General features: G+C 47.0%; 1 pseudogene across 1 annotated transcript in view; it reads right to left on the bottom strand.

Annotated features, from left to right (window-relative positions):
- Positions 1–4,988: 4,988 nt before the first annotated feature.
- LOC144806661 (uncharacterized) overlaps positions 4,989–27,265 on the bottom strand; it is a 77,696-nt pseudogene continuing 55,419 nt past the window's right edge. Inside the window, exon 3 of the transcript XR_013605867.1 lies at positions 4,989–8,370. The product of XR_013605867.1 is annotated as an uncharacterized LOC144806661 (transcript). The remainder of the gene's footprint in view (positions 8,371–27,265) is intronic.

Genomic DNA, 27,265 nt, shown 5'->3' with positions numbered 1-27,265 from the left:
ATTTGAGTTTGAGCTAATGGCATTATAAATGCCAATGTATTGTTGCTATGTGTTGTGGAGTGTGTTCATGTGGTGTGTACTGCCAGTGATCTCCTTGTGAGTGTGAGAATATTGCACCGTTACTGCCTGTGATGTCCTTCTTGTGAGTGTGAGAAGCTTGCACCTCTGCTGGCATGTCTCCTTGTGAGTGTAAGAACTTTGCACTGGTGCTGCCTGTGATGTCCTTCTTGTGAGTGTAAGAAGCTTGCACTGCTGCTGCCTGTGATGTCGTTCTTGTGAGTGTGAGAAGCTTGCACCGCTGCTGCCTGTGATGTCGTTCTTGTGAGTGGGAGAAGATTGCACCTCAGCTGCCTGTGGTCTCCTTGTGAGTGTAAGAAGCTTGCACAGCTGCTGCCTGTGATGTCCTACTCATTACTCTACTCTGCACTCACTACTCTACTCACTACTCTACTCACTACTCTACTCTGCACTCACTACTCACTACTCTACTCACTACTCTACTCACTACTCTGCAATCTCTACTCACTACTCTACTCACTACTCTACTCACTACTCTGCACTCACTAGTCTGCACTCACTAGTCTGCACTCACTAGTCTGCACTCACTAGTCTGCACTCACTACTCTACTCACTACTCACTACTCTGCACTTACTACTCACTACTCTACTCACTACTCACTACTCTACTCACTACTCACTACTCACTACTCACTACTCTACTCACTACTCACTACTCTACTCACTACTCTACTCACTACTTACTACTCACTACTCTACTCACTACTCACTACTTTACTCACTACTCACTACTCTGCACTCACTACTCACTACTCTGCACTCACTACTCTACTCACTACTCACTACTCTCCACTCACTACTCTACTCACTACACACTACTCTACTTTTTACTCACTACTCTACTCACTACTCACTACTCTACTCACTACTCTACTCACTACTCACTACTCTACTCACTACTCACTTCTCTACTCACTACTCTGCACTCACTACTTTACTCACTACTCTACTCTACTCACCTCACTACTCTACTCACTACTCTACTCACTACTCTACTCACTACTCTACTCACTACTCTACTCACTACTCACTACTCACTACTCTACTCACTACTCACTACTCTGTACTCACTACTCACCACTCTACTCACTACTCTACTCACTACTCTACTCACTACTCACTACTCTGCACTCACTACTCACTACTCTGCACTCACTACTCACTACTCTACTCACTACTCACTACTCCAATCACTACTCTACTCACTACTCTACTCACTACTCTACTCACTACTCTACTCACTACTCACTACTCTACTCACTACTCTACTCACTACTCACTACTCTACTCACTACTCTACTCACTACTCTACTCACTACTCACTACTCTGCACGCACTACTCACTACTCTACTCACTACTCACTACTCTACTCACTACTCTACTCACTACTCACTACTCTACTCACTACTCCCTTCTCTACTCACTACTCACTTCTCTACTCACTACTCTGCACTCACTACTTTACTCACTACTCTACTCTACTCACCTCACTACTCTACTCACTACTCTACTCACTACTCTACTGTACTCACCTCACTACTCTACTCACTACTCTACTCACTACTCTACTCACTACTCTACTCACTACTCACTACTCTGCACTCACTACTCACCACTCTACTCACTACTCTACTCACTACTCTACTCACTACTCACTACTCTACTCACTACTCTACTCACTACTCTGCACTCACTACTCACTACTCTGCTCATTACTCACTACTCTACTCACTACTCACTACTCTCCACTCACTACTCTACTCACTACTTTCTACTCACTACTCTACTCACTACTCACTATTCTTCTCACTACTCACTACTCTATTCATTACTCACTACTCTACTCACTACTCACTTCTCTACTCACTACTCTGCACTCACTACTTTACTCACTACTCTACTCACCTTACTACTTTACTCACTACTCTACTCACTACTGACTACTCTACTCACTACTCTGCACTCACTACTCACTACTCACCTCACTACTCTACTCACTACTCTACTCACTACTCTATGCACTACTCTACTCACTACTCTACTCACTACTCTACTCACTACTCACTACTCTGCACTCACTACTCACTACTCTACTCACTACTCTACTCACTACTCACTACTCACTTCTCTACTCACTACTCTGCACTCACTACTTTACTCACTACTCTACTCACTACTCTACTCACTACTCTACTCACTACTCTACTCACTTCTCACTACTCTACTCACTACTCACTACTCAGCACTCACTACTCACTACTCTACTCACTACTCTACTCACTACTCACTACTCTGCACTCACTACTCAGTACTCACTACTCAGTACTTTTACCGACACGGGAAAATGGGAAGCGACAAACAATATCTTTTATTGTCGAAATGAATATTTCTTCCCAAAATGAAGGCCTCCAAGTGCCGAATGTGGCGTAAAGGCGCCGGCTGATGTGTGGGGAGCGTTAAACCAGCGGTGTTTTCAGTGGTTCAGCTGTGGAGATAATTTTAAGTGTATCCTCAACCCACTTTCGTGTTCTCGGACAAACCGTGGTAATTTGTGACTTATTCACGTTGAACATGGATGAAAATTGTTTTGGGACACGCATTTGCCCGAGGGCTTGGCCCGACTCTGCAATGCGTCCTCGAAGTGTAAATATTTATTTTATTTTATTTTATGCGATTTTCTAATGCGCGAACATTACCCGAAAGTCTCAGAGCGTCCACACCCAGTTTCATTCTACAGCTTAATGACGCTGGGTGTCATCAAATGCTGGAAGCTGCGCTCCTAGTGAATTCACATTTGTTTAAACGAGTCAAAAAGTCGGAGTAAAGTGCAGAGCGCTGCACAATACAGCCTAATGGTGCGAATACATAAAACTCATCGTAAATGCTATAATGGCCCTGCAGGGGCCATCCACCCCTCAAAATCTCGCTGGCATCACTGCCCACCGCTACATTTCTGTTATTTGAGGGACTATTTCCACTTCCTTCTTTCGAGATATTTAGTAAATAAACACAGATGCTAAATAAATGCATGCTTTGCCGCGTGCATAGGGTGTACGTAGTTCGTGGCAGTCTGGAAATGCCCCCTTGGCCCCTGTAATGTTCCGTGGTCTGGTTGCCTCCGAGGGTCGTTCGTCTTTCCGCGTTCACGTCAAATAAAGCTCCCGGCTTCAAAAACTAGGGAGACTCTGCTGACCGCCGGGGGATCGATGGGAAACAAAGGGCAGATTAATAGAAAACCGCGGCCTCTTTCGCAGTCATAAAATCATAAACAAATCATTAAAAAAAGCGACGACGCACCCGCGTGTTGCGGAATCTGTGTACACTGTGTATAAATTACACCGCGGGATAAAGTAATTTACCGGCCCTATAAATACGCCCTTGTTTAGCTACTCTGTTAAAGGGGCCGGGGTGCCAGGGGGAAAAAAAGCACGCACTTGAAAAAACTAAATGTAAATCAGGCGGGGAGACGGGGGGTGAGCCAAAGAGCGGCAGAGCAGCTCCCCGGGCCGGCAGGAAGGAGCCGCACACGGCGTCTATGCCTGTGTGCACGTGAGGAGGACGCGCGCCCGACAAACACACTGCTAGTTGGTGAACGCGCGCACACCATCTGGAATGCATTACACGGCCACCCTGACAGCTCCTAATTAAGATGAATGCACTTTCGAGCACGTAACCGCACGAAATATGCCCAAAATGGCGCCCGATATTTCCAACTGCCCAATAGCATCAAGACTACTAAAAATACATCACCGCGAACACCAATGACCATTCAGATAATAAAAAAATTCAGGAATGTGTCTTTCCCAAGGCCTTAACACACTTTTTTTTCTTTCTGTAGTAATAGGATCTCGGGCTCCGCCCGAGCCCTAAAAACGAGGGAAAGATATCCTGCCCTAGCAAGCAGGCGTATGTTGCAATCCAAATCAAATATCGAAATCAATTGCGCAGATAGTATCAGTGCAGCAGCAAGTAAGGCCTCAATACCACGTGGGATTCACCACCAGCAACCAGCATAGTTCGACTATAGGCCTCAGATCGCCCCACTAGGCTCCAGCTCCGTGTAACAGGCCACAGGCAGGTAGCAAGGCCCCCCCACAGCCCTCGTGGTCTGGGATTGCTGTCAGTACCGCCGCTTCCACACTATCACCGCGCAGCAGGACCCCTGTTCCTCAGCAAAGTAGGCCTCAATGACACGTGGGTCACTCCCTCAGCCACCAGTTCCAGCTCCGATTTACAGGCCTCAGGCAGGTAACTAGGCCCCTCGCGTCACTGTCAGGTCTGGCTGCTTCCAAACTATCGCCGCTCAGCTGGCCTCCCGGTCTGCCCCCACCCCCGCCAGCCGCGGTTGGCACAGCGCAGCCCGGCACGGCCCTGCGCCGCCTCCGCAGCCCCGGACTGTCCCAGGCCGCCGCCCCACTCATCGCCACCAGCAAGGGCGAGCACCGGAGTCCATCGCACTGCTCCGTTCCGGCCCAGGGCGACACCGCACGTCGCCAGGTACCGCTCTCCTCGTCTCCGCTGCTACACCGCTCCACAATCCGTAGTAGCTCTCCGCAGGCGTCAGTTTCCGAGCTCACCCAGCAGTCGCAGGACGTCCCAGATCGGCCCCTGGCTCCACGCGGAAGATCCGCTCAGCAACGGCGCTTGTCACCGGAGGTGTCGGCGGCACTCAGACAGCCGCTGATGTCGCCTTTTGGGTTCAGTCAGACACTGTGCACAAATCTGCGTGTGGCAAAGGCAGGATGTACAGGATTAATGCAGGATGTTAACTCGGTCCGGCGGAGCCTCACAGATGTGCGGTCATCTTGCCTGGCGCCCTCTAGCGCCCCCTGCTTCTTCTATTTTTAGGTGAGTACAAATAACGTGCTGTTCCCCCTCCTTCTATTTCTCTCTTTTTCTCCCTCTTTCTTTGTCTCTCTCGCTCTCTTTATCTCTCCCCCTCTCTATCTCCCACACACTCCTGTTAGCTTTAGCTTCATGAATGTCACTGCCACTTCTGTCATTCATATGACAAATCCTTCAGAACATTTGAGAACAAGGGACAATCAGTATGGAAGACGAGTTGCTGGGAGTGCAACTGATTTTCCTGAGACATATATGCTTTTGATGTGGGATTTCGCTATTTCACCACATCGCCAAGTCGGAGAGGAGTCACGGGTCGCACTTAGTAATAAGGCACGAGGCACGAGCTGATCCATCAACCGATAACAGTGTGTAAAAGATGCACCAAACGTTACTTAAAAACAAGGTATATGCTCTTTTATATCTGAAAATAGGTTATTTCTTGAACACCTGTGCTTCGCTTTAGTTCATTACATATACTGCAGTGGCATTTGTTAATAGTAATACATGCATTTTACCAATGAAGCTTCCATCTCCAGAGCCCTGACAACATGTCCACTCTGGGTGTGTTGGGTTTATAGGTTTTATCACTAATCCGACAAGTTAGCTGAAAATACCGCTGTTAGTCCCAGTATTGTTCAGTGTTGCTTTTACAGGCAGTGTGGTCAGGTGCGATTGAATGTTTTTCTTTGTATCTCTTCTTCACCAAATAAAAATTAACAATGTTTCTTTTAATCCACATTGTGCTTGTCTCCCACTGTGTATCCTGGTACATCATGTCACTTTGCTATGTGTACGGAAGTGAACAATCACTGGAAACAAACACTTTTACAATTCTGCAAATACTGTTATCTGTTTTTCTTCTTTACTGCAATTCAGGTCTTCTATCATCTGGTATTTCAATGTCCTACATAATTTGAATTTGATCTTTTTCCGTAATTCATTCCTCTCACAATAACTGCACTGTTCTGCTCTTGTCTATGTCCTTAGACGGGTCAATATTATTTTTGATGTTCTTAAGTTCTTTCCGGAATCTCTGCATCTCTAGGATTATTTCCATGTGAGTTAAATGAAGGAGTGTATTCACTGAGGGCTGTGTGGGATCGAAAATTGACAAAAGCCCTTCTCACTTTCAGTGCCCTTATATGTTTTCCCCCTGTGTGTTCGCTGATGACTTTGTAGCTCTAATCGTCGACTAAAGCTCTTCCCACATTCATTGCACTTGAGTGGCTTTCCCCCTGTGTGTGTTTGTTGATGTTTTCGTAGGGTCGATAACTGACTAAAGCTCTTCAAACATTCACAGCAATCATATAGTTTTCCCCTGTGTGTGTTCGCTGATGTCTTTGTAGGTGTGATAACTCACTAAAGCACTTTGCACATTCACTGCACTTGAATGGTTTTTCCCCTGTGTGTATTCGCTGATGTCTTTGAAGGTGTGATAACTGACTAAAGCACTTTGCACATTCACTGCACTTGAATGGTTTTTCTCCTGTGTGAGTTCGCTGATGATCCTTTAATGCTGTAGAGAAGCGAAAGCTACTGTCACATTCAGTACAATTATAGCGTTTTTCCCCTGTGTGTATTCGCTGATGACTTTGTAGTCCTGATAATTGACTAAAGCTCTTTCCACATTCACTGCACTTGAAAGGTTTTTCTCCTGTGTGAGTTCGCTGATGATCCTTTAATGCTGTAGAGAAGCGAAAACTACTGTCACATTCACTACAATGATAGGGTTTTTCTCCTGTGTGTGTTCGCTGATGTCTTTGAAGGTTTGATAACCAACTAAAGCTCTTCCCACATTCACTGCACTTGAATGTTTTTTCCCCTGTGTGTGTTTGCTGATGACTTTGGAGGTTTGATAACTTACTAAAGCACTTTGCACATTTACTGCACTTGAATGGTTTTTCCCCTGTGTGTATTCCCTGATGTGTTTGGAGGTTTGATAAGTGACTAAAGCTCTTGACACATTCACTGCACTTGAATGGCTTTTCCCCTGTGTGTGTTCGCTGGTGTCTTTGTAGTTCTGATAACCTACTAAAGCTCTTGACACATTCACTGCACTTGAATGGTTTTTGTCCTGTGTGTGTTCGCTGATGATCCTTTAATGCTGTAGAGCAGCGAAAACTACTGTCACATTCACTACAATGATAGAGTTTTTCCCCTGTGTGTGTTCGCTGATGTCTTTGAAGGTTTGATAACCAACTAAAGCTCTTCCCACATTCACTGCACTTGAATGGTTTTTCCCCTGTGTGTGTTCGCTGATGTCTTTGAAGGTGTGATAACTGACTAAAGCACTTCCCACATTCACTGCACTTGAATGGCTGTTCCCCTGTGTGTGTTCGCTGGTGTCTTTGTAGTTCTGATAACCTACTAAAGCACTTCCCACATTCACTGCACTTGAATGGTTTTTCCCCTGTGTGTGTTCGCTGATGACTTTGAAGGTTTGATAACCAATTAAAGCTCTTCCCACATTCACTGCACTTGAATGGTTTTTCCCATGTGTGTGTTCGCTGATGACTTTGGAGGTTTGATAACCTACTAAAGCTCTTGACACATTCACTGCACTTGAATGGTTTTTGTCCCGTGTACGTGTGCTGATGAAGCTTGAGTAGTGATGACATACTAAAGCTCTTGCTGCATGTGTATGATTCTTTTTCTTGGTTAGTGTCTGTGGGTCGGGTATATATTTGTTTATATCCCATGATTGCATTTTCTGATGGGCCGACATGTCTGATAAAGCACTTGTGTTTTTCTCACAAACTTTATATATGTGCAGTATTTTGCATGTTTTATTTCTGTTTTAACAAAAAAATGCGATATCGACCACCAAATATTTGCCACACTCCTAATACGTAGAAGGTGTTTTTGTAGGTAATTGTGCCTTTAGATTGGATTATGGCTATGCACGCCTGAGGGTAAAGATGTATCTTCCTTCTGACCGGTGCAAATAGGGACAGTCTGTTGTATTGTAGATAGAAGAACTCCTCTTTCCTTTACCCAACAGTTGTTTGGCTCCGCTCTGTTGTGCTCTTCTCTGGTTACTGTGGTTTGTCCAGAAAGAGTTTACAATTCTCCTAGAGCACGGAATGATGGCTTGTCATCATTTTATTAAATAGACCACTGTGGTAATCACATCATACCGATCCGATGATTAAAGCTGGTGTTGGACACTTGTTTATACAGGAGGCGGTTTGTTATTGTTGTTGCCTTAATTTTCCTAAGGTCATTTCTTCGTCTTGTGGCGTGGAGGTGCACAGCTCAGCCTCTTGCAATCACTGAACTGCCCTTGATGCTTCATCCGGGATCTGTCAGTTTGTGTGCAGGTTCCTCTGTCGCTGACTGCACTGATGTTTTCCTGAATACTGTAGCTCAATATTTCTGCTATTATTGAAGATTTACAGCATTCGCTTCATTATTGATGGTCATTTCACACATTCAAGGCTTATTTTCTGTTGGATGTAAAGATATTTAAAATTACTAAATTGAAACATAATGGAATGAGAATTCACAATAGTTGTAAAAGACATTTTGGGGGAGATTTACCAAATCTCCACACAATGCAGCGCAGCCCTCCCCCCACGAGGCTGAGCTGCGTGGCGCGACAGGAAGGGAACAGGCGAGCACCATATTTTCAAAGATATGGCTCTCACCTTCCCTTTACCTTGCTCCGGCACTGATTACAGCAGCCCCGCGCCGTGCACTCACCTTAGCACCAGAGCTCTAGGGTGTGTGTGTGTGAGCCCAGCATTGGTTTTGTACAGGAAGGACACCCTTCCTGTACAAAATACTATGCCTAGACTTGAGGGAAAGCTTTTCCCACTTTGTATGCGTATTGCACAGTGCAGCACGCATGCAAAGTCAGAAAAGGAAGGAGCCTAGTTTAAAAGGGCGCAGTTTTCTCACGCTAAACCCAATCTATTGTATTTGGTAAATTGGGTTTAGCATGAGAAACGTTGGGTGGTTGCACAGGAACACCAATCCACCACCCTTGGCAGGCCACCATGTAATGTAAGAAAAGGCGGTGCTTTACCAGTGTCGACAGAGTAACTTAGCAAAGTAAGGGCGCTCACGGAGTACCCAAGTGCTAAGGGTATAGCTTAAGATAGACGCATATGGTCAAGATTTAATTTAAACAACAATAGTTTTAGAAAAAGAGATGGATCAGGTTGGGCTGCGAAATTTCCAGTAACTCTTTACGAAGTATACAACAAAAGTAACTCCATTCACACACTTCTTCTCGTTCCTTTCCAATTCACTTAAGATCATCTCAAATGCCAACTCCTGTCTTTACCTTGCTGTTCATAAGTCACCTTTGACACTTTCAACTGCTCCCTTGGTTCAAGCACTTCTGATTTCTTCTAACCTAGAAGATTGGAATATTATTGTGAGTTGAGGGGGGTTTCCTATCGCCATAACATCTGCCCATCTCCCTGAAATAACACAAGCCAGGCACGAGGAGAATCTAATGCAAACAATGCAATAACACAGGCCAGGCACTAGGAGAATCTGATGCTCAAAATGCAATAACACAGACCAGGCACTAGGAGAATCTGATTCAAACAATGCAATAACACAGGCCAGGCACTAGGAGAATCTGATTCAAACAATGCACTAACACAGGCCAGGCACTAGGAGAATCTGACGCTTAAAATGCAATAACACAGACCAGGCACTTGAAGAATATGACGAAACAATACACTAACACAGGCCAGGCACCAAGAGAATCTGATGCAAACAATGCAATAACACATGCCAGGAACTAGAAGAATTTTATGCAAACAAAACACCGGCCAGGCACTAGGATAATCTGAAGCAAACAATGCAATAACACAGTCCAGGCACTAGGAGTATCTGATGCGAACAATGCAATAGCACAGGCCAGGCACTAGGAGAATCTGATGCAAACAGTACAAAAAAACAGGCCAGGCACGAGGAGGATCTGATGCAAACAATGCAATAATACAGTCCAGGCACTAGGAGAATCTGATGCAAACAATGCAATAACAAAGGCCAGGCACTAGAGTATCTGATGCAAACAATGCAATAACACCGGCCAGGCACTAGGCTTGATGCAAACAATACAACAACACAGGCCAGGCACTAGGAGAATCTGATGCAAACAATACAATAACACAGGCCAGGCACGAGGAGAATATGATGCTAACAATGCAATAACACAGTCCAGGCATTAGGAGAATGTGATGCAAACAATGTAATAACAAAGACCAGGCATTTGGAGAATCTGACGCAAACAATGCAATAACATATGCCACGCACTAGGAGAATCTGATGCAAAAAAGGGCCATAACACAGGCCGGGCACTAGAGAAATCTTATGCAAACAATGCAATAACACAGGCCAGGCACTAGGAGAATCTGATGCAAACAATGCAATAATACAGGCCAGGCAATAGGAGAATCTGATGCAAACAATGAAATAACACAGGTCAGGCACTAGGGTTGATGCAAAGAATGCAATAACACAGGCCAGGCACTAGGAGAATCTGATGCAGACAATGCCATAACATGGGCCAGGTACTGGGATTGACGCAAACAATGCACTAACACAGGCCAAGCACAAGAGGAATCTTATGCAAACAATGCAATAACACAGGCCAGGCACTAGGATTGATGCAAACAATACAATAACAAGGGCCAGGCTCTAGGTGAGTCGAACGAAACAATGCAATAACACAGACCAGGCACTATGTGAATCTGATGCAAGCAACGCAATAACACAGGCCAAGTAATAGGATTGATACAAACAATGCAATACAACAGCCAGGTGCTAGGATTGAAGCAAACAATGCAATAACACAAGCCAAGTACTGGGGGAATCCGATGCAAACACTGCAATAACAAAGGCCAGGCACTAGGATTGATGCAAACAATGCAATAACACAGGCCAGGCACTAGGAGAATCTGACGCTCAAAATGCAATAACACAGGTCTGGTATAGGAGAATAGGATGCAAACAATGCAATGACACAGCCCAGGCATAACAAGAATCTGACACAAACAATGGAATAGCACATGCCAGGCACTACAAGAATCTGATGCAAACAATGCATTAACACAGGGCAGGCACTAGTAGAATCTGATGCAAACAAGGAAACAACACAGGCCAGGCACTAGGATTGATGCAAACAATACAATAACAAGGGCCAGGCACTAGGTGAGTCTGATGAAACATTGCAATAACACAGACCAGGCACTATGTGAATCTGATGAAAGCAATGCAATAACACAGGCCAAGTAATAGGAGTGATGCAAACAATGCAATAACAAAGGGCAGGCACTAGGGTTGATGCAAACAATGCAATAACACAGGCTAGGCACTAGGATTGATGCAAACAATGCAATAACACAGGCAAGGCACTAGGAAAATCTGATGCAAACAGTGCCATAACATAGGCTAGGTACTGGGATTGAAGCAAACAATGCAATAACACAGGCAAGGCACTAGGAGAATCTCATGCAAACAATGCAATAACACAAGCCAAGTACTAGGGGAATCTGATGCAAACAATGCAATAACAAGGGCCAGTCACTAGGGTTGATGCAAACAATGCAATAACGCAGGCCAGGCACTAGGAGAATCTGACGCTCAAAATGCAATAACACAGGCCAGGCACTAGGAGTATCTCATGCAAACAATGCAATAACACAGGCCAGGTACTGGGATTGAAGCAAACAATGCAATAACACAGGCCAGACACTAGAGGAATCTTATGCAAACAATGCAATAAAATAGGGCAGGCACTAGGAGAATTTTATGCAAACAATGCAATAACACAGGCCAGGCACGAGCATAATCTGATGCAAACAATGCAATAACACAGGTCAGGCACGAGAAGAATCTGATGCAAACAATGCAATTACACAGGCCAGGCACGAGCATAATCTGATGCAAACAATGCAATAACACAGGACAGGCTCTAGGAGAATTTTATGCAAACAATGCAATAACACAGGGCAGGCACTAGGTGAATCTGATGCAAACAATGCAATAACACAGGCCAGGCACCAATGGGATTGCATCCAGTGAGTTACTAACAGAGAGTGTTCAGTGTCTAGCTGAAGGAAAAGTTCTATTCCGTCTGTAAGTTCTTTTGACAGATGAGCATGTAATAGCTGCTGGATCCAGGGTACTGTGCGGACAAGAGGGAGGGTGGGCCAAGACTAGTTTCATATGGACTGAAGCATGGGCAAAATGAGCACTATTTCAAGGGAGTATTTACCATATAGTAAATCATGCAAAGTAAAAAAAATGATGGTCCAGGTATGGGATATTACGTACAAAGTGGTGTCCAAGAGATTATAATCTTCCCTACAAGGTTCATCTGCTTTACAAAGAATTTCAATTCGAGGAGTGACTCTAAAAAGCAGTGGCAGGGCATGCAGTGAGAGGAGAGAATGCAGATTGTCACTAACGTTATGGAACAGCGCACAACTTTAGAGGCTACGTAGTTACAAGGGAGACACCCAAAATGGGCTCTGCACCTCACATGAATCCAGTACACGAAAGTGCCTTTACACACAGAGTAAACATCCTTGGTGGGTCCGAGGGCAGAAGGAGGGGCTCAGAACACAAACATAGAAGGAAGACCTAGTAGGTGTTCAGGGACACGTTACTGGAAACTGACTACTGTAGTTAGTAGTGTCATGGAGTGGTTGTGGGGACAGTAGTCCCCTACAACAAGCAGCTTTTGCTCCACGGGTAAAAGAAAAGGTCTCAACCTTCTTCTAACTTTTTCCATGAAATGAAGATATTGGTGGAAGGCATTTATAAATATGCTCAATACATCTTGCACATGCTGTAAAGAAAACTTGGGGAAAAGCAACAGGAGTATAACCCGTACACCAGATTGAGATCTGGGTGTACATATGCATAAAACAATATCTAAATTGGATTCACTAGAGCGGGAGATATATTTGCATGTACAAGACATTACAAAGAACATGGACGACAAAGGAAGAGAGACTCAGATATTTCAGTTTTTAGAAGTGCATATAGCATCATATATTTAAGGACATATTTTATACAAAACAGTCAAAAGCAGCACTGGAGGCATATAATGCGGTGGCAACCCAAGGGGGCTTTATGCACTAAGTGATAGTGAAACAAAGAGTGACGGCGTGAGTGACATGTGGGTGAACACAGCGAGGGACGCAAGGTGAAAAAACTGTTTATACAAAAATGATGGTTCGTCCTCGGTGAATGAGTAATTGATGTTAGATTAGGAACCAAAGAAGATGATGCGCCATGAATCGCGCTGTATTGAGGGTCAGTCTTCGCCGAGACTGTTGTTTCGAGTTATGCTGCTAGGACTGGTTTACTGAAAAACAGCAACTTATGGAACATACAATTGAAAGAGGACATATGATTACGTCCGTTTTTGGATCAAGAAATAAATTATTGGATGTTCGATAGACTTACTTACATTATTATTGTACATGTCGCTGGTCATTCAAGAGCGGCACTAGGAGAATCTGATGCAAACAGTACAAAAAAACAGGCCAGGCACGAGGAGAATCTGATGCAAACAATGCAATAATACAGTCCAGGCACTAGGAGAATCTGATGCAAACAATGCAATAACAAAGGCCAGGCACTAGAGTATCTGATGCAAACAATGCAATAACACCGGCCAGGCACTAGGCTTGATGCAAACAATACAATAACACAGGCCAGGCACTAGGAGAATCTGATGCAAACAATACAATACCACAGGCCAGGCACGAGGAGAATATGATGCTAACAATGCAATAACACAGTCCAGGCATTAGGAGAATGTGATGCAAACAATGCAATAACAAAGGCCAGGCATTTGGAGAATCTGACGCAAACAATGCAATAACATAGGCCACGCACTAGGAGATCTGATGCAAAAAATGCCATAACACAGGCCGGGCACTAGAGAAATCTTATGCAAACAATGCAATAGCACAGGTCAGGCACTAGGAGAATCTGACACAAACAATGCAATAACACAGGCCAGGCACTAGGAGAATTTCATGCAAACAATGCAATAACACAGGCCAGGCACTAGGAGAATCTGATGCAAACAATGCAATAACACAGGTCAGGCACTAGGGTTGATGCAAAGAATGCAATAACACAGGCCAGGCACTAGGAGAATCTGATGCAGACAAAGCCATAACATAGGCCAGGTACTGGGATTGACGCAAACAATGCACTAACACAGGCCAAGCACAAGAGGAATCTTATGCAAACAATGCAATAACACAGGCCAGGCACTAGGATTGAGGCAAACAATACAATAACAAGGGCCAGGCTCTAGGTGAGTCGGACGAAACAATGCAATAACACAGACCAGGCACTATGTGAATCTGATGCAAGCAATGCAATAACACAGGCCAAGTAATAGGATTGATACAAACAATGCAATACCACAGCCAGGTACTAAGATTGAAGCAAACAATGCAATAACACAAGCCAAGTACTAGGGGAATCTGATGCAAACAATGCAATAACAAAGGCCAGGCACTAGGATTGATGCAAGCAATGCAATAACACAGGCCAGGCACTAGGAGAATCTGACGCTCAAAATGCAATAACACAGGCCTGGCAGTAGGAGAATAGGATGCAAATAATGCAATGACACAGCCCAGGCATAACGAGAATCAGACACAAAAAATGGAATAACACATGCCAGGCACTACAAGAATCTGATGCAAACAATGCATTAACACAGGCCAGGCACTAGTAGAATCTGATGCAAACAAGGAAACAACACAGGCCAGGCACTAGGATTGATGCAAACAATACAATAACAAGGGCCAGGCACTAGGTGAGTCTGATGAAACATTGCAATAACAAAGACCAGGCACTATGTGAATCTGATGAAAGCAATGCAATAACACAGGCCAAGTAATAGGAGTGATACAAACAATGCAATAACAAAGGGCAGGCACTAGGGTTGATGCAAACAATGCAATAACACAGGCTAGGCACTAGGAAAATCTGATGCAGACAGTGCCATAACACAAGCTAGGTACTGGGATTGAAGCAAACAATGCAATAACACAGGCCAGGCACTAGAGGAATATTATGCAACCAATGCAATACCAAAGGCCAGGCACTAGGAGAATCTGATGCTCAAAATGCAATAACACAGGCCAGGCACTAGGAGAATCTCATGCAAACAATGCAATAACACAGGCCAGGTACTGGGATTGAAGCAAACAATGCAACAACACAGGCCAGACACTAGAGGAATCTTATGCAAACAATGCAATAACATAGGGCAGGCACTAGGAGAATTGTATGCAAACAATGCAATAACATGGGCCAGGTATTAGGAGAATCGGATGCAAACAATGCAATAACACAAGCCAGGCACTAGGGTTGATGCAAACAATGCAATAACACAAGCCAGACACTAGAGGAATCTTATGCAAACAATGTAATAACACAGGCCAGGCACTAGGGTTGATGCAAACAATGCAATAACGCGGGCCAGGCACTAGGAGAATTTTATGCAAACAATGCAATAACATAGGCCAGGACTAGGAGAATCTGATGCAAGTAATGCAATAAAACAGGCCAGGCGTGGGGCGTGGCTTGGACGGCAGTGGGAATGGCCGCCTAACCGGGAGCTCCGCACTACAGGAGAGCGACATCGATCCCTTTCTCACCGATACCACGACACGCTGCAGCTGCTGTTCACGGACATTACTGCCTAAAGTCATGGGGCACCCTCCGGAGCCTTAAACGGGACTTACCGACCCTTATTGGTGAACGAAAGCTGTTTTTTTCACCCCGCCACGCGCCGACATCGGTGTGTGCTAAAATGGCGCCTCGATGTCAGGACGATTCAGAAAAGGGGGTGGTGATGAACAGAGTGTCTGAATTAAGCAGACCACTCTTACCCAGTCCAAAGATCAGGGCTTGATCCATCACCGTTATTTAGCTCACTGCCCCATCCCAGCTCAGAACCTGGCTATATGCAAATTAGTCTGTCCCTGGCCCAGTGCATCATGGGAACAGGGCAGACCAAACTACCAAGCCAATTCTTCACCAGAAAGGAGACAAGCTACCGGGGACCGGTTTCTGGCATTTCAGCCTCGTCGGCCCGGCTTGCTTGAATCCTGATGGAGCAGTGAGCAAGGGACTCATGTCTGAGTATACCCTGCCACACCTATAGTGGCCAAAAACGATTCAGAAAAGGGTGTGGTGATGAACAGAGTGTCTGAATTAAGCAGACCACTCTTACCCAGTCCAAAGATCAGGGCTTGATCCATCACCGTTATTTAGCTCACTGCCCCATCCCAGCTCAGAACCTGGCTATATGCAAATTAGTCTGTCCCTGGCCCAGTGCATCATGGGAACAGGGCAGACCAAACTACCAAGCCAATTCTTCACCAGAGAGGAGACAAGCTACCGGGGACCGGTTTCTGGCATTTCAGCCTCGTCGGCCCGGCTTGCTTGAATCCTGATGGAGCAGTGAGAAAGGGACTCATGTCTGAGTATACCCTGCCACACCTATAGTGGCCAAAAACGATACAGAAAAGGGGGTGGTGATGAACAGAGTGTCTGAATTAAGCAGACCACTCTTACCCAGTCCAAAGATCAGGGCTTGATCTATCACCGTTATTTAGCTCACTACCCCATCCCAGCTCAGAACCTGGCTATATGCAAATTAGTCTGTCCCTGGCCCAGTGCATCATGGGAACAGGGCAGACCAAACTACCAAGCCAATTCTTCACCAGAAAGGAGTCAAGCTACCGGGGACTGGTTTCTGGCATTTCAGCCTCGTCGGCCCGGCTTGCTTGAATCCTGATGGAGCAGTGAGCAAGGGACTCATGTCTGAGTATACCCTGCCACACCTATAGTGGCCAAAAACGATTCAGAAAAGGGGGTGGTGATGAACAGAGTGTCTGAATTAAGCAGACCAGTCTTACCCAGTCCAAAGATCAGGGCTTGATCCATCACCGTTATTTAGCTCACTGCCCCATCCCAGCTCAGAACCTGGCTATATGCAAATTAGTCTGTCCCTGGCCCAGTGTATCATGGGAACAGGGCAGACCAAACTACCAAGCCAATTCTTCACCAGAAAAGAGACAAGCTACCGGGGACCGGTGTCTGGCATTTCAGCCTCGTCGGCCCGGCTTGCTTGAATCCTGATGGAGCAGTGAGCAAGGGACTCATGTCTGAGTATACCCTGCCACACCTATAGTGGCCAAAAACGATTCAGAAAAGGGGGTGGTGATGAACAGAGTGTCTGAATTAAGCAGACCACTCTTACCCAGTCCAAAGATCAGGGCTTGATCCATCACCGTTATTTAGCTCACTGCCCCATCCCAGCTCAGAACCTGGCTATATGCAAATTAGTCTGTCCCTGGCCCAGTGCATCATGGGAACAGGGCAGACCAAACTACCAAGCCAATTCTTCACCAGAAAGGAGACAAGCTACCGGGGACCGGTTTCTGGCATTTCAGCCTCGTCGGCCCGGCTTGCTTGAATCCTGATGGAGCAGTGAGCAAGGGACTCATGTCTGAGTATACCCTGCCACACCTATAGTGGCCAAAAACGATTCAGAAAAGGGGGTGGTGATGAACAGAGTGTCTGAATTAAGCAGACCACTCTTACCCAGTCCAAAGATCAGGGCTTGATCTATCACCGTTATTTAGCTCACTACCCCATCCCAGCTCAGAGCCTGGCTATATGCAAATTAGTCTGTCCCTGGCCCAGTGCATCATGGGAACAGGGCAGACCAAACTACCAAGCCAATTCTTCATCAGAAAGGAGACAAGCTACCGGGGACCGGTTTCTGGCATTTCAGCCTCGTCGGCCCGGCTTGCTTGAATCCTGATGGAGCAGTGAGCAAGGGACTCATGTCTGACTATACCCTGCCACACCTATAGTTGCCAAAAACGATTCAGAAAAGGGGGTGGTGATGAACAGAGTGTCTGAATTAAGCAGACCACTCTTACCCAGTCCAAAGATCAGGGCTTGATCCATCACCGTTATTTAGCTCACTGCCCCATCCCAGCTCAGAACCTGGCTATATGCAAATAAGTCTGTCCCTGGCCCAGTGCATCATGGGAACAGGGCAGACCAAACTACCAAGCCAATTCTTCACCAGAAAGGAGACAAGCTACCGGGGACCGGTTTCTGGCATTTCAGCCTCGTCGGCCCGGCTTGCTTGAATCCTGATGGAGCAGTGAGCAAGGGACTCATGTCTGAGTATACCCTGCCACACCTATAGTGGCCAAAAACGATTCAGAAAAGGGGGTGGTGATGAACAGAGTGTCTGAATTAAGCAGACCACTCTTACCCAGTCCAAAGATCAGGGCTTGATCCATCACCGTTATTTAGCTCACTGCCCCATCCCAGCTCAGAACCTGGCTATATGCAAATTAGTCTATCCCTGGCCCAGTGCATCATGGGAACAGGGCAGACCAAACTACCAAGCCAATTCTTTACCAGAAAGGAGACAAGCTACCGGGGACCGGTTTCTGGCATTTCAGCCTCGTCGGCCCGGCTTGCTTGAATCCTGATGGAGCAGTGAGCAAGGGACTCATGTCTGAGTATACCCTGCCACACCTATAGTGGCCAAAAACGATTCAGAAAAGGGGGTGGTGATGATCAGAGTGTCTGAATTAAGCAGACCACTCTTACCCAGTCCAAAGATCAGGGCTTGATCCATCACCGTTATTTAGCTCACTGCCCCATCCCAGCTCAGAACCTGGCTATATGCAAATGAGTCTGTCCCTGGCCCAGTGCATCATGGGAACAGGGCAGACCAAACTACCAAGCCAATTCTTCACCAGAAAGGAGACAAGCTACCGGGGACCGGTTTCTGGCATTTCAGCCTCGTCGGCCCGGCTTGCTTGAATCCTGATGGAGCAGTGAGCAAGGGACTCATGTCTGAGTATACCCTGCCACACCTATAGTGGCCAAAAACGATTCAGAAAAGGGGGTGGTGATGAACAGAGTGTCTGAATTAAGCAGACCACTCTTACCCAGTCCAAAGATCAGGGCTTGATCCATCACCGTTATTTAGCTCACTGCCCCATCCCAGCTCAGAACCTGGCTATATGCAAATTAGTCTGTCCCTGGCCCAGTGCATCATGGGAACAGGGCAGACCAAACTACCAAGCCAATTCTTCACCAGAAAGGAGACAAGCTACCGGGGACCGGTTTCTGGCATTTCAGCCTCGTCGGCCCGGCTTGCTTGAATCCTGATGGAGCAGTGAGCAAGGGACTCATGTCTGAGTATACCCTGCCACACCTATAGTGGCCAAAAACGATTCAGAAAAGGGGGTGGTGATGAACAGAGTGTCTGAATTAAGCAGACCACTCTTACCCATTCCAAAGATCAGGGCTTGATCCATCACCGTTATTTAGCTCACTGCCCCATCCCAGCTCAGAACCTGGCTATATGCAAATTAGTCTGTCCCTGGCCCAGTGCATCATGGGAACAGGGCAGACCAAACTACCAAGCCAATTCTTCACCAGAAAGGAGACAAGCTACCGGGGACCGGTTTCTGGCATTTCAGCCTCGTCGGCCCGGCTTGCTTGAATCCTGATGGAGCAGTGAGCAAGTAACTCATGTCTGAGTATACCCTGCCACACCTATAGTGGCCAAAAACGATTCAGAAAAGGGGGTGGTGATGAACAGAGTGTCTGAATTAAGCAGACCACTCTTACCCAGTCCAAAGATCAGGGCTTGATCCATCACCGTTATTTAGCTCACTGCCCCATCCCAGCTCAGAACCTGGCTATATGCAAATTAGTCTGTCCCTGGCCCAGTGCATCATGGGAACAGGGCAGACCAAACTACCAAGCCAATTCTTCACCAGAAAGGAGACAAGCTACCAGGGACCGGTTTCTGGCATTTCAGCCTCGTCGGCCCGGCTTGCTTGAATTCTGATGGAGCAGTGAGCAAGGGACTCATGTCTGAGTATACCCTGCCACACCTATAGTGGCCAAAAACGATTCAGAAAAGGGGGTGGTGATGAACAGAGTGTCTGAATTAAGCAGACCACTCTTACCCAGTCCAAAGATCAGGGCTTGATCCATCACCGTTATTTAGCTCACTGCCCCATCCCAGCTCAGAACCTGGCTATATGCAAATTAGTCTGTCCCTGGCCCAGTGCATCATGGGAACAGGGCAGACCAAACTACCAAGCCAATTCTTCACCAGAAAGGAGACAAGCCACCGGGGACCGGTTTCTGGCATATCAGCCTCGTCGGCCCGGCTTGCTTGAATCCTGATGGAGCAGTGAGCAAGGGACTCATGTCTGAGTATACCCTGCCACACCTATAGTGGCCAAAAACGATTCAGAAAAGGGGGTGGTGATGAACAGAGTGTCTGAATTAAGCAGACCACTCTTACCCGGTCCAAAGATCAGGGCTTGATCCATCACCGTTATTTAGCTCACTGCCCCATCCCAGCTCAGAACCTGGCTATATGCAAATTAGTCTGTCCCTGGCCCAGTGCATCATGGGAACAGGGCAGACCAAACTACCAAGCCAATTCTTCACCAGAAAGGAGACAAGCTACCGGGGACCGGTTTCTGGCATTTCAGCCTCGTCGGCCCGGCTTGCTTGAATCCTGATGGAGCAGTGAGCAAGGGACTCATGTCTGAGTATACCCTGCCACACCTATAGTGGCCAAAAATGATTCAGAAAAGGGGGTGGTGATGAACAGAGTGTCTGAATTAAGCAGACCACTCTTACCCAGTCCAAAGATCAGGGCTTGATCCATCACCGTTATTTAGCTCACTACCCCATCCCAGCTCAGAGCCTGGCTATATGCAAATTAGTCTGTCCCTGGCCCAGTGCATCATGGGAACAGGGCAGACCAAACTACCAAGCCAATTCTTCATCAGAAAGGAGACAAGCTACCGGGGACCGGTTTCTGGCATTTCAGCCTCGTCGGCCCGGCTTGCTTGAATCCTGATGGAGCAGTGAGCAAGGGACTCATGTCTGAGTATACCCTGCCACACCTATAGTGGCCAAAAACGATTCAGAAAAGGGGGTGGTGATGAACAGAGTGTCTGAATTAAGCAGACCACTCTTACCCAGTCCAAAGATCAGGGCTTGATCCATCACCGTTATTTAGCTCACTGCCCCATCCCAGCTCAGAACCTGGCTATATGCAAATTAGTCTATCCCTGGCCCAGTGCATCATGGGAACAGGGCAGACCAAACTACCAAGCCAATTCTTCACCAGAAAGGAGACAAGCTACCGGGGACCGGTTTCTGGCATTTCAGCCTCGTCGGCCCGGCTTGCTTGAATCCTGATGGAGCAGTGAGCAAGGGACTCATGTCTGAGTATACCCTGCCACACCTATAGTGGCCAAAAACGATTCAGAAAAGGGGGTGGTGATGATCAGAGTGTCTGAATTAAGCAGACCACTCTTACCCAGTCCAAAGATCAGGGCTTGATCCATCACCGTTATTTAGCTCACTGCCCCATCCCAGCTCAGAACCTGGCTATATGCAAATTAGTCTGTCCCTGGCCCAGTGCATCATGGGAACAGGGCAGACCAAACTACCAAGCCAATTCTTCACCAGAAAGGAGACAAGCTACCGGGGACCGGTTTCTGGCATTTCAGCCTCGTCGGCCCGGCTTGCTTGAATCCTGATGGAGCAGTGAGCAAGGGACTCATGTCTGAGTATACCCTGCCACACCTATAGTGGCCAAAAACGATTCAGAAAAGGGGGTGGTGATGAACAGAGTGTCTGAATTAAGCAGACCACTCTTACCCAGTCCAAAGATTAGGGCTTGATCCATCACCGTTATTTAGCTCACTGCCCCATCCCAGCTCAGAACCTGGCTATATGCAAATTAGTCTGTCCCTGGCCCAGTGCATCATGGGAACAGGGCAGACCAAACTACCAAGCCAATTCTTCACCAGAAAGGAGACAAGCCACCGGGGACCGGTTTCTGGCATATCAGCCTCGTCGGCCCGGCTTGCTTGAATCCTGATGGAGCAGTGAGCAAGGGACTCATGTCTGAGTATACCCTGCCACACCTATAGTGGCCAAAAACGATTCAGAAAAGGGGGTGGTGATGAACAGAGTGTCTGAATTAAGCAGACCACTCTTACCCAGTCCAAAGATCAGGGCTTGATCCATCACCGTTATTTAGCTCACTGCCCCATCCCAGCTCAGAACCTGGCTATATGCAAATTAGTCTGTCCCTGGCCCAGTGCATCATGGGAACAGGGCAGACCAAACTACCAAGCCAATTCTTCACCAGAAAGGAGACAAGCTACCGGGGACCGGTTTCTGGCATTTCAGCCCCGTCGGCCCGGCTTGCTTGAATCCTGATGGAGCAGTGAGCAAGGGACTCATGTCTGAGTATACCCTGCCACACCTATAGTGGCCAAAAACGATTCAGAAAAGGGGGTGGTGATGAACAGAGTGTCTGAATTACGCAGACCACTCTTACCCAGTCCAAAGATCAGGGCTTGATCCATCACCGTTATTTAGCTCACTGCCCCATCCCAGCTCAGAACCTGGCTATATGCAAATTAGTCTGTCCCTGGCCCAGTGCATCATGGGAACAGGGCAGACCAAAATACCAAGCCAATTCTTCACCAGAAAGGAGACAAGCCACCGGGGACCGGTTTCTGGCATTTTAGCCTCGTCGGCCCGGCTTGCTTGAATCCTGATGGAGCAGTGAGCAAGGGACTCATGTCTGAGTATACCCTGCCACACCTATAGTGGCCAAAAACGATTCAGAAAAGGGGGTGGTGATGAACAGAGTGTCTGAATTAATCAGACCACTCTTGGCTTTTGTAGTCTGGTCTGCCCTGTTCCCATGATGCACTGGGCCAGGGACGGACTAATTTGCATACAGCCAGGTTCTGAAACTGGGATGGTGCAATGAGCTAAAAAACGGTGTTGGATCTAGCCCTGATCTCTTGACTGGGTGAGAGTACTCTGCTCAATTCAGAGACTCTGTCCATCACCACCCCTTGTTGTAAATAATTTTGTCCACCCTAAGCGTGGAAGGGTATACTCAGATGTGAGTCCCTTGCTCATTGCACCATCAGGATTCAAGCAAGCCGGGCCGAAGACGGCTGAAATGCCAGAAACCGGTCCCCGGAGGCTTGTTTCCTTCCCAGTGTAAGAATTGGCTTTTGTAGTCTGGTCTGCCCTGTTCCCATGATGCACTGGGCCAGGGACGGACTAATTTGCATACAGCCAGGTTCTGAAACTGGGATGGTGCAATGAGCTAAAAAACGGTGTTGGATCTAGCCCTGATCTCTTGATTGGGTGAGAGTACTCTGCTTAATTCAGAGACTCTGTCCATCACCACCCCTTGTTGTAAATAATTTTGTCCACCCTAAGCGTGGAAGGGTATACTCAGATGTGAGTCCCTTGCTCATTGCACCATCAGGATTCAAGCAAGCCGGGCCGAAGACGGCTGAAATGCCAGAAACCGGTCCCCGGAAGCTTGTTTCCTTCCCAGTGTAAGAATTGGCTTTTGTAGTCTGGTCTGCCCTGTTCCCATGATGCACTGGGCCAGGGACAGACTAATTTGCATACAGCCAGGTTCTGAAACTGGGATGGTGCAATGAGCTAAAAAACGGTGTTGGATCTAGCCCTGATATCTTGACTGGGTGAGAGTACTCTGCTTAATTCAGAGACTCTGTCCATCACCACCCCTTGTTGTAAATAATTTTGTCCACCCTAAGCGTGGAAGGGTATACTCAGATGTGAGTCCCTTGCTCATTGCACCATCAGGATTCAAGCAAGCCGGGCCGAAGACGGCTGAAATGCCAGAAAACGGTCCCCGGAAGCTTGTTTCCTTCCCAGTGTAAGAATTGGCTTTTGTAGTCTGGTCTGCCCTGTTCCCATGATGCACTGGGCCAGGGACAGACTAATTTGCATACAGCCAGGTTCTGAAACTGGGATGGTGCAATGAGCTAAAAAAACGGTGTTGGATCTAGCCCTGATCTCTTGACTGGGTGAGAGTACTCTGCTTAATTCAGAGACTCTGTCCATCACCACCCCTTGTTGTAAATAATTTTGTCCACCCTAAGCGTGGAAGGGTATACTCAGATGTGAGTCCCTTGCTCATTGCACCATCAGGATTCAAGCAAGCCGGGCCGAAGACGGCTGAAATGCCAGAAACTGGTCCCCGGAAGCTTGTTTCCTTCCCAGTGTAAGAATTGGCTTTTGTAGTCTGGTCTGCCCTGTTCCCATGATGCACTGGGCCAGGGACAGACTAATTTGCATACAGCCAGGTTCTGAAACTGGGATGGTGCAATGAGCTAAAAAACGGTGTTGGATCTAGCCCCGATCTCTTGACTGGGTGAGAGTACTCTGCTTTATTCAGAGACTCTGTCCATCACCACCCCTTGTTGTAAATAATTTTGTCCACCCTAAGCGTTTAAGGGTATACTCAGATGTGAGTCCCTTGCTCATTGCACCATCAGGATTCAAGCAAGCCGGGCCGAAGACGGCTGAAATGCGAGAAACCGGTCCCCGGAAGCTTGTTTCCTTCCCAGTGTAAGAATTGGCTTTTGTAGTCTGGTCTGCCCTGTTCCCATGATGCACTGGGCCAGGGACAGACTAATTTGCATACAGCCAGGTTCTGAAACTGGGATGGTGCAATGAGCTAAAAAACGGTGTTGGATCTAGCCCTGATCTCTTGACTGGGTGAGAGTACTCTGCGTAATTCAGAGACTCTGTCCATCACCACCCCTTGTTGTAAATAACGATGTCAGGACGGCGTCGCCTGACGGAAGGTAGTGTCTTCGCACCCTACCATCGCAGATCAGGACCGAAACACCCGAGGGAACATGAGCCGCTCCAAAGCCACACAGATCTCTTTTTTTAAGGTGAGGATTACCACCTATCCGCCCGCATCATTTATTTGATCAGCGCGTCCTGCCTGACCCTAAAATGGCGGCTCCTCAGTAACGCGAGCGCTTAAACGAGCGACTAGGGAGCAAGCAAACGAAGGAAAAGTGCTCATCCTCTTCCCCCTGACACTATATGAGGTGATCTAACCAGCGCTTAGCCAAATTTCGACTGGGACACTGCCCCACTGTTTTTCAACAACAGAGGAATCTCTACCAACCACGCTCCTACTCAGCTAAGTACAGGGAGAGTAGGGAGAGCACCTCATTGGCCCTGATATCCCTAACAAGTCGGCGAAACTCAAATCAGGAGGCAGTAACTTCGTCCAACATAAGCCCCCAGACCAACAATTTACTTTCACCAATGCCAACATGAGGAATGAGCGCTGGGGAGTTGCTATTGCCATCACTACCACGTGGAGGCGGAAAGCTGGGGAATGAGTGCTGGGGTGTTGCTATTGCTATTACTACCACGTGGAGGCGGTCCTCTATAAGTGAGTCCCATTAGCTCTTCCTTATTTGATGAGGTCTTGAACCAACTCAAATCCAGCACTAACGAAGACGATAATCTGCCCACGTTCTTGTGCTTCTGGTGACTGACACGTACCACCCTTGGAGCCGTGTGGCTTTAGGCTCCTGCCCACCAACTCTTGCCCACGCATTGGACACTGACCACTGCTCTATCGCACTCGCCATCTGGACCCTCTTGAACCAAGCTCCTGCTACACAAGATCAGCGAGGTTAATAGTGCCAAACGTCCCTAGCACAATGGCAAACAGAGAAGACAGGAACAACCCAAAAAAGGTGAAACCAGAGCCTCTGATTTCCGACTCACCCATCAAAAGCAGAGCAGACATGGCGGCTACAATGGAGATGATATTGAAGAAACTGTCAGACCTTACGGATATCTCCAAATCAACCAAAGCTAATACAGACTCAATGCAACTCGAATTGACCGCAATTAGGGCCGACATGAGCGCTTTAAACTCAGGCCTGGGAGCCGCAGAACAACGGATTAGCGATGTGGAAGATCTGTCGCGACAATCAACATCCAGAATCCAGCGCCTGGAAAACACCACCGACGCCCTCAGACGCCATAATGCGGAGTTGGAGGACCGCAACAGACGGGGCAACGTTAGAATTTTCGGCATACCAGAAAACGCAGAAAATTATGCTGACTCTTGCGTGGCCTTTCTAGAATCATGGATCCCCATGGTTACCAAGACTGAGTTCCAACATGGCCTCGAACTGGACAGGGCACATAGGATCCCTACCTTCACGAGCAGGAATGCTGAAGGGCCCAGGCCAATGATCTGCAAGTCGCTCAGATATCAACACGCTGAACTGATTCTCCAATATGCAAGGAAAAATCACTCCATTACCTGGGAAGGCCACAAGATCATCTTCACGCAGGACGTCTCCAAAGACACGGTGGATGTACGCAAGGGCTTCCTGGACCTCCGACCCAAACTTAGATCCAAGAACATCCCCTTCTCTTTCGCAGGACCAGCCAAGTTCAGAATTATGATAAATGGTCCAAGATTCTTCACGGACCCGAGAGACCTGGCGCATCATCTCGAAGAATGCCCAACGCAAGAAATGGATCAATCAACCGGTCTCTCCAACAAAAGAAAGACCACTTGTCCGAGTCAACAAGACGTAGCCAGTTAGTTCCATGTCATTCATCACTCCTCCAGTGGTCCAGCAGCGGTTGCCTCGATAGGATCCTCCACCGTAGAACTTTACTCGGCTCTTGGCCGCGTTCCTAAGTACTGCCTGTCAGGCTCATCGATTCCTCAGTACCGTGAGTTTGTAATCGTGGCCTCTATGGCCATCACAGTGACTTTGTGTAATATGTGACTGTTTACGATTCTGAATGATTTTGCCTCACGCAGATTGTTACAATTAGAACAATGGGTACAAACAATACAAATTGCTCATCTCAAGGTAGCGCCTCCAAACTTGGTCTTAATATTCCACAAACTTAACACTTGATGGCGGCAGCTCATCCCAACTGGTATACCATGGGCGTATTTACTAGATAGACTCATAATCTTAAAACAGTTCTTTACCTACTTGCTTCATACTAGGTCAAAACTTTTTATGACCTGTTTATGCATATTTTTGCTAAAAAATGTATTCTGTGTCACTTTCTTGTTGGTTATACTAACCGTCTACATTCATCTTGGGATTGATAATATGTACTCATTACTGTTATTGTTATTCCTGTTTTGCGTAGCATGGTACTGTCGTCGTACTCCCTACGTACGTATTTGGGGGGGAGGGAGGGTGGGGGAGAGGGAGAGGTCACCTAGAGGAAGGGGAAAAGAGAGAGGATATAGGAGCAGACGCTTGTCAGAGTCTCAGTAGGTTCCTCCTCATTTTGTATCACATCCTGTTTTTTATGATGATGTTTAAGTTTCACAGAGATACCATGCACAACTCACCACACCAAGTCCACTTTATCCCTTATTGTATCCACACCCCAGGC

Source organism: Lissotriton helveticus, unplaced genomic scaffold (assembly GCF_964261635.1).
Source record: "Lissotriton helveticus unplaced genomic scaffold, aLisHel1.1 SCAFFOLD_984, whole genome shotgun sequence".
NCBI lineage: Eukaryota > Metazoa > Chordata > Amphibia > Caudata > Salamandridae > Lissotriton > Lissotriton helveticus.
Note: the sequence above shows the minus strand (reverse complement) of the source record. Positions and strands in the feature narration are given on the sequence as shown.